Here is a 6538-nt window from a genome sequence, read left to right as displayed (position 1 = left end):
CGCCCAGAGTGGGGACCGAACCCACGCCTTTCGATTAGGCCTCGAATGCCTTACCAATTCGGCTATCTGTGCGACTGTGCTCTCCTTCACTTTCTGCGGTATATGTATTTACTGAATCTGCATCGGACGCTTGAGGGTGGTAGCCAGCGCCACTCAGACTATATGGGGAGAAAGGTACCTTCATTTCATCCCTCGGGGCGTGACTCGAAAGTTTACAGCTGTCATGAGCGGGTAACCTGAGGAAATCCCTCTTATGCTACCTTGGCATCAAGGCTGCCAGAACCGAGGCCATCGCTGAGCTATCGCAAGATAATAGGGTTTGGAAATCAGGGGCTCGTTAGGAAATACAGAAACAAATGCCGGCAGTCCACAACACCAAAGAAGGCATAGGGGAATGGTTAGAATATTTTTTTTTTACCGTTAGCGATGTTACACTGTTTTTTAATAATTTACGTGACAAAGAATGAAAGAAAAACACGCGCCCGGAGTGGGGATAGAAACCCAAGCCTTTCGATTCGGTCTCCAATGCCTTACCAATTCGGCTAACTGGGCGACTGTGTTCTCCTTCACTTTCTGGGATATATGTATTTAATACATCTGTATCTGATGCTTGAGAATGGTAGCCAATGCCACTCAGACTACACGGGAAGAAGGGGATCTTCTTTTCAACCCACGGGGCGTGACTCGAACTTCTACAGCCTGTCATGAGCGGGTAACTGGCGGAAAACACTCTTATGCTAGCTTGGCATCACGGCTGACAGAACCGAGGCCCTCGCTAAGCTATCGCAAGATAATATGGTTTGGAAATGAGGGGCTCGTTAGGAAATACAGAAAGAAAATCTCGCAGTCAACAACACCAAAGTAGGCATAAGAGAATCGTTAGACAATCGTTTTTATCGTTAGTGTTGTTACTTTATTTTTTATAATTTACGTAAGAAAGAAAGAAAGAAAAATGCGTACCCAGAGTTGGGACCGAACCCACGCGTTTTGATTAGATCTCGAATGCCTTACCAATTCGGCTATCTGGGCGACTGTGTTCTACACTTTTTTTGGTATTTATATTTACTACATCTGTATCTGATGCATGAAGGTGGTAGCCAGCACCACTATGATTACAAGGGGAGAAGGGGGCCTTCTTTTCAACCCCCGGGGCGTGACTCGAATGTCTACAGCCTGTCATGAGCGGGTAATTGGCGGAAAACCCTCTTATGCTACCTTCGCATCAAGGCTGCCATAACCGAGGCCCTCGCTAAGCTATCGCAAGATAATATTGTTTGGAAATGAGGGGCTCATTAGAAAAAACAGAAAGAAATGCCGGCAGTCTACGACACCAAAGTAGGCATAAGGGAATGGTTAGAATATTTTTTTTACCGTTAGTGATGTTACACTGTTTTTTAATAATTTACGAGACAAAGAATGAAAGAAAAACACGCGCCCAGAGTAGGGACCGAATCCACGCCTTTTGAATAAATCTCGAATGCCTTACCAATTCGGCTATCTGGGCGACTGTGTTCTCCTTCACATGCTGGGGTATTTATATTTACTACATCTGTATCTTACGCATGAGGGAGGTAAGCAGCGCCCCTCCAACTACACGGGGAGAAGGGGCCCTTCTTTTCAACCCCCAAGGCATTACTCGAACGTCTACAGCCTGTCATGAGCGGGTAATTGGTGGAAAACCTTTTAAGCTACCTTGGCATCAAGGCTGCCAGAACCGAGACCCTCGCTAAGCTATCGCAAGATATTATGGTTTGGAAATGAGGGGCTCGTTACGAAATACAGAAAGAAATGCCGGCTGTCTACACACCAAAGAAGGCATACAGAATGGTTAGACTATTTTTCTTACCGTTAGTGCTGTTACATTGTTTTTTTAATTAATTTACGTGAGAAAGAAAGAAAAACACGCGCCCAGAGTGGGGACCAAACGCACGCCTTTCGATTAGGTCTCGAATGCCTTACCAATTCGGGCAACTGGGCGACTGTGTTGTTCACTATCTGGGGTATATGTATTTACTACATCTGTATCTGACGCTTGAGAATGGTAGCCAGCACCACTCAGACAACACGGGGAGAACTGTACCTTCATTTCTTCCCCCGGAGCGTGACTCGAACGTCTACAGCCTGTCATGAGCGGGTAACTGCGGAAATCTCTCTTATGCTACCTTGGCATCAAGGCTGCCAGAACCGACGCCCTCGCTAAACTGTCGCAAGATAATATGGTTTGGAAATCAGGGGCTCGTTAGGAAATACAGAAACAAATGCCGGCAGTCTACAACACCAAAGAAGGCACAGGGGAATGGTTAGAATATTTTCTTTACCGTTAGTGATGTTACATTGTTTTTTTATTAGGTTACGTGAGAAAGAAAGAAAGAAGAACACGCGCCCAGAGTGGGGCCCAATCCATGCCTTTCGATTAGATCTCGAATACCCTTACCAATTCGGCTATCTGGGCGACTGTGTTCTTCACTTTCTGGGGTATTTATATTTATTACATCTGGATCTGACGCCTAAGGGTGGTAGCCAGCGCCACTCAGATTACACGGGGAGAAGGGGACCTTCTTTTCAACCCCCGGGGCGTGACTCCAACGTCTACAACTTGTCATGAGCGGGTAACTAGCGGAAACACTCTTATGCTAGCTTGGCATCACGGCTGGCAGAACCGAGGCCCTCCCTAAGCTATCGCAAGATAATATGGTTTGGAAATCAGGGGCTCGTTACGTAATACAGAAATTCCGGCAGTCTACAACACCAAAGAAGGCATTGGATAAGGGTTAGACAATTGTTTTTACTGTTAGTGATGTTACATTGTTTTTATTATTTTACGTGAGAAAGAAAGAAAGAAAAACACGCGCCGAGAGTCGGGGCCGAACCCACGCCTTTCGATTATATCTCGAATGCCTTACCAATTCGGCTAACTGGGCGACTGTGTTCTCCTTCCCTTTCTGGGGTATATGTATTTACTACATCTGTATCTGACGCTTGAGAATTGTAGCCAACGCCACTCAGACTACACCAGAAGATGGGGACCTTCTTTTCAACCCACGAAGCGTGACTCGAACGTCTACAGCCAGTCATAAGCGGGTAACCTGCGGAAATCCCCCTTATGCTAGCTTGGCATCACGGCTGCCAGAACCGAGGCCCTCACTAAGCTATTGCAAGATAATATTGTTTGGAAATGGGGGGGCTCGTTAGAAAATACAGAAAGAAATGCTGGCAGTCTACAACACCAAAGAAGGTATAGGGGAATAGTTGGAATATTTTTTTACCGTTAGTGATGTTACACCGTTTTTTTAATAATTTACGTGACAAAGAATGAAAGAAAAACACGCGCCCAGAGTGGGGACCGCATCCACGCCTTTCGATTAGATGTCGAATGCCTTACCAATTCAGTATCGGGGCGACTATGTTCTCCTACACTTTCTGGGGTATTTATATTTACTACATCTGTATCTGATGCATGACGGTGGTAGCCGGCACCACTCAGACTACAACAAGAGGAGGGAAACTTCTTTTCAACCCCCGGGGCGTGAGTCGAATGTCTACCGCCTGTCATGGGCGGGTAATTGGCGGAAAACCCTCTTATACGACCTTCGCATCAAGGCTGCCAGAATCGAGGCCCTCGCTAAGCTATCGCAAAATAATATTGTTTGGAAATAAGGGGCTCGTTAGAAAATACAGAAAGAAATGCGGCAGTTTACAACACCAAAGAAGGCATAGGGCAACGGTTAGACTATTTTTTTACCCTTTGTGATGTTACATTGTTTTTTTAATTATTTTACGTGAGAAAGAAAGAAAGAAAAACACGCGCCCAGGGTGGGGACCAAACCTACGCCTTTCGATTAGTTCTCTAATTCTTTGCCAATTCGGCCATCTGGGCGACTGTGTTCTCCTTCACTTTCTGGGGTATTTATATTTACTACATCTGTATCTGACGCTTCAGGGTGGTAGCAAGCGCAACTCAGACTACACGGGGAGAAGGGGAACTTCTTTTAAACCCACGGGGAGTGACTCCAACGTCTACAGCCTGTCATGAGCGGGTAACTGGCGGAAAACACTCTTATGCTAACTTGGCATCACGGCTGCCAGAACCGAGCCCCTGCCTAAGCTATCGCAGAATAATATGGTTTGGAAATGAAGGGCTCGTTAGGAAATACAGAAAGAAAAGCCGGCAGTCAACAACCCCAAAGACGGGATAGGGGAATGGTTGAAATATTTTTTTTTAGCGTTAGTGATGTTACATTGTTTTTTTATTAGGTTATGTGAGAAAAAAAGAAAAAACACGCGCCCGGAGTGGGGACCGAATTTACAGCTTTCGATTAGATCTCGAATTCCTTGCCAATTCGGCTATCGGGGCGACTGTGTTCTCCTACACTTTCTGGAGTATTTATATATACTACATCTGTATCTTATGCATGACGGTGGTAGCCGGCACCACTCAGACTACACCAAGAGAAGGGAACCTTCTTTTCAACACCCGGGGCGTGAGTCGAAGGTCTACAGCCTGTCATGAGCGGGTAATTGGCGGAAAACCCTTTTATACGACCTTCGCATTAAGGCTGCCAGAATCGAGGCCCTCGCTAAGCTGTCGCAAGATAATATTGTTTGGAAATGAGGGGCTCGTTAGAAAATACAGAAAGAAATGCGGCAGTCTACAACACCAAAGAAGGCATAGGGCAACGGTTAGACTATTTTTTTACCCTTCGTGATGTTACATTGTTTTTTAATTATTTTATGTGAGAAAGAAAGAAAAAAAAACACGCGCCCAGGGTGGGGACCAAACCTAACCCTTTCGATTAGTTCTCTAATTCTTTTCCAATTCGGCTATCTGGGCAACTGTGTTCTCCTTCACTTTCTGGGGTATTTATATTTACTACATCTGTATCTGATGCATGATGGTGGTAGCCAGCACAACTCAGACTGCAAGAGGGGAAGGGTACCTTTTGTCAACCCGCCGGGGCGTGACTCGAATGTCTACAGCCTGTCATGAGCGGGTAATTGGCGGGAAACCCTCTTGTGCTTTCTTGGCATCAAGGCGGCCAGAACCGAGGCCCTCGCTAAGCTATCGCAAGATAATATGGTTTGGAAATGAGGGGCTCGTTAGGAAATACAGAAAGAAATGCCGGCAGTCTACAACACCAAAGTAGGCATAGGAGAATGGTTAGACAATTGTTTTTACCGTTAGTGATGTTACACTATTTTTTATAATTTACGTGAGAAAGAAAGAAAGAAAAACGCACGGCCAGAGTGGTGACCAAACCCACGCTTTTCGATTAGGTCTTAAAAGCCCTACCAATTCGGCTATCTGGGCGACTGTGTTCTCGTTCACTTTCTGGGGTATTTATATTTGCTACATCTGTATCTGACACTTGAGGGTGGTAGCCAGCGCCACTCAGACTACACCGGGAGAAGGGGACCTTCTTTTCAACTCCCGGGGAGTGACTTCAACATCTACAGCCTGTCATGAGCGGGTAACTAACGGAAAACACTCGTATGCTATCTTGGCATCCCGGCTGCCTGAACCGAGGCCCTCCCTAAGCTATCTCAAGATAATATGCTTTGGAAATGAGGGGCTCGTTAGGAAATACAGAAAGAGAAGCCGGCAGTCAACAACCCCAAAGACGGGAAATGGGAATGGTTAGAATATTTTTATTACCGTTAGTGATGTTACATTGTTTTTTATAATTTACGTGAGCAAGAAAGAAGAAAAACACGCGCCCAAAGTCGGGGCCGAACCCACGCCTTTCGATTACATCTCGAATGCCTTACCAATTCCGCTAACTGCGCGACTGTGTTCTCCTTCCCTTCCTGGGGTATATGTATTTACTACATCTGTATCTGGTGCTTGAGAATGGTAGCCAACGCCACTCAGACTACACCGGAAGAAGGGGACTTTTTTTTCAAGCCACGGGGCGTGACTCGAACGTCTACAGCCTGTCATGAGCGGGTAACTGGCGGAAACCACTCTTTTGCTAGCTTGGCATCACGGCTGCCAGAACCGAGGCCTTGGCTAAGCTATCGCAAGATAATATTGTTTGGAAATGAGAGGCTCGTTAGAAAATACAGAAAGAAATGCTGTAGTCTACAACACCAAAGAAGGCATAGGGCAACGGTTAGACTATTTTTTTACCCTTATTGATGTTACAATATTTTTTACAATTTACATGTGAAAGAAAGAAAAACACGCGCCCAGAGTGGGGACCGAACCCACGCTATTCGATTAGGCCTCGAATGCCTTACCAATTCGGCTATCTGTGCGACTGTGCTCTCCTTCACTTTCTGGGGTATATGTATTGACTACATCTGTATCGGACGCTTGAGGGTGGTAGCCAGCGCCACTCAGACTACACGGGGAGAAAGGTACCCTCATTTAATCCCTCGGGGCGTGACTCCAACGTTTACAGCCTGTCATGAGCGGGTAACTGGCGGAAAACACTCTTATGCTATCTTGGCATCACAGCTGCCATAACCGAGGCCCTCGCTAAGCTATTACAAGATAATGTTGTTTGGAAATGAGGGGCTCGTTAGGAAATATCGAAAG

General features: G+C 45.9%; 1 non-coding gene across 1 annotated transcript; it reads right to left on the bottom strand.

Moving 5' to 3' along the window:
* Positions 1 to 72, bottom strand: Trnar-ccu (transfer RNA arginine (anticodon CCU)). Its single transcript has one exon. It is a non-coding gene; the product is annotated as a tRNA-Arg (tRNA).
* Positions 73 to 6538: the final 6466 nt, after the last annotated feature.

This window comes from Haemaphysalis longicornis, unplaced genomic scaffold (assembly GCF_048455015.1).
Source record: "Haemaphysalis longicornis isolate Haplotype H1 unplaced genomic scaffold, Haemaphysalis longicornis Haplotype H1 scaffold_11, whole genome shotgun sequence".
NCBI classification, from domain to species: Eukaryota; Metazoa; Arthropoda; class Arachnida; order Ixodida; family Ixodidae; genus Haemaphysalis; species Haemaphysalis longicornis.
Note: the sequence above shows the minus strand (reverse complement) of the source record. Positions and strands in the feature narration are given on the sequence as shown.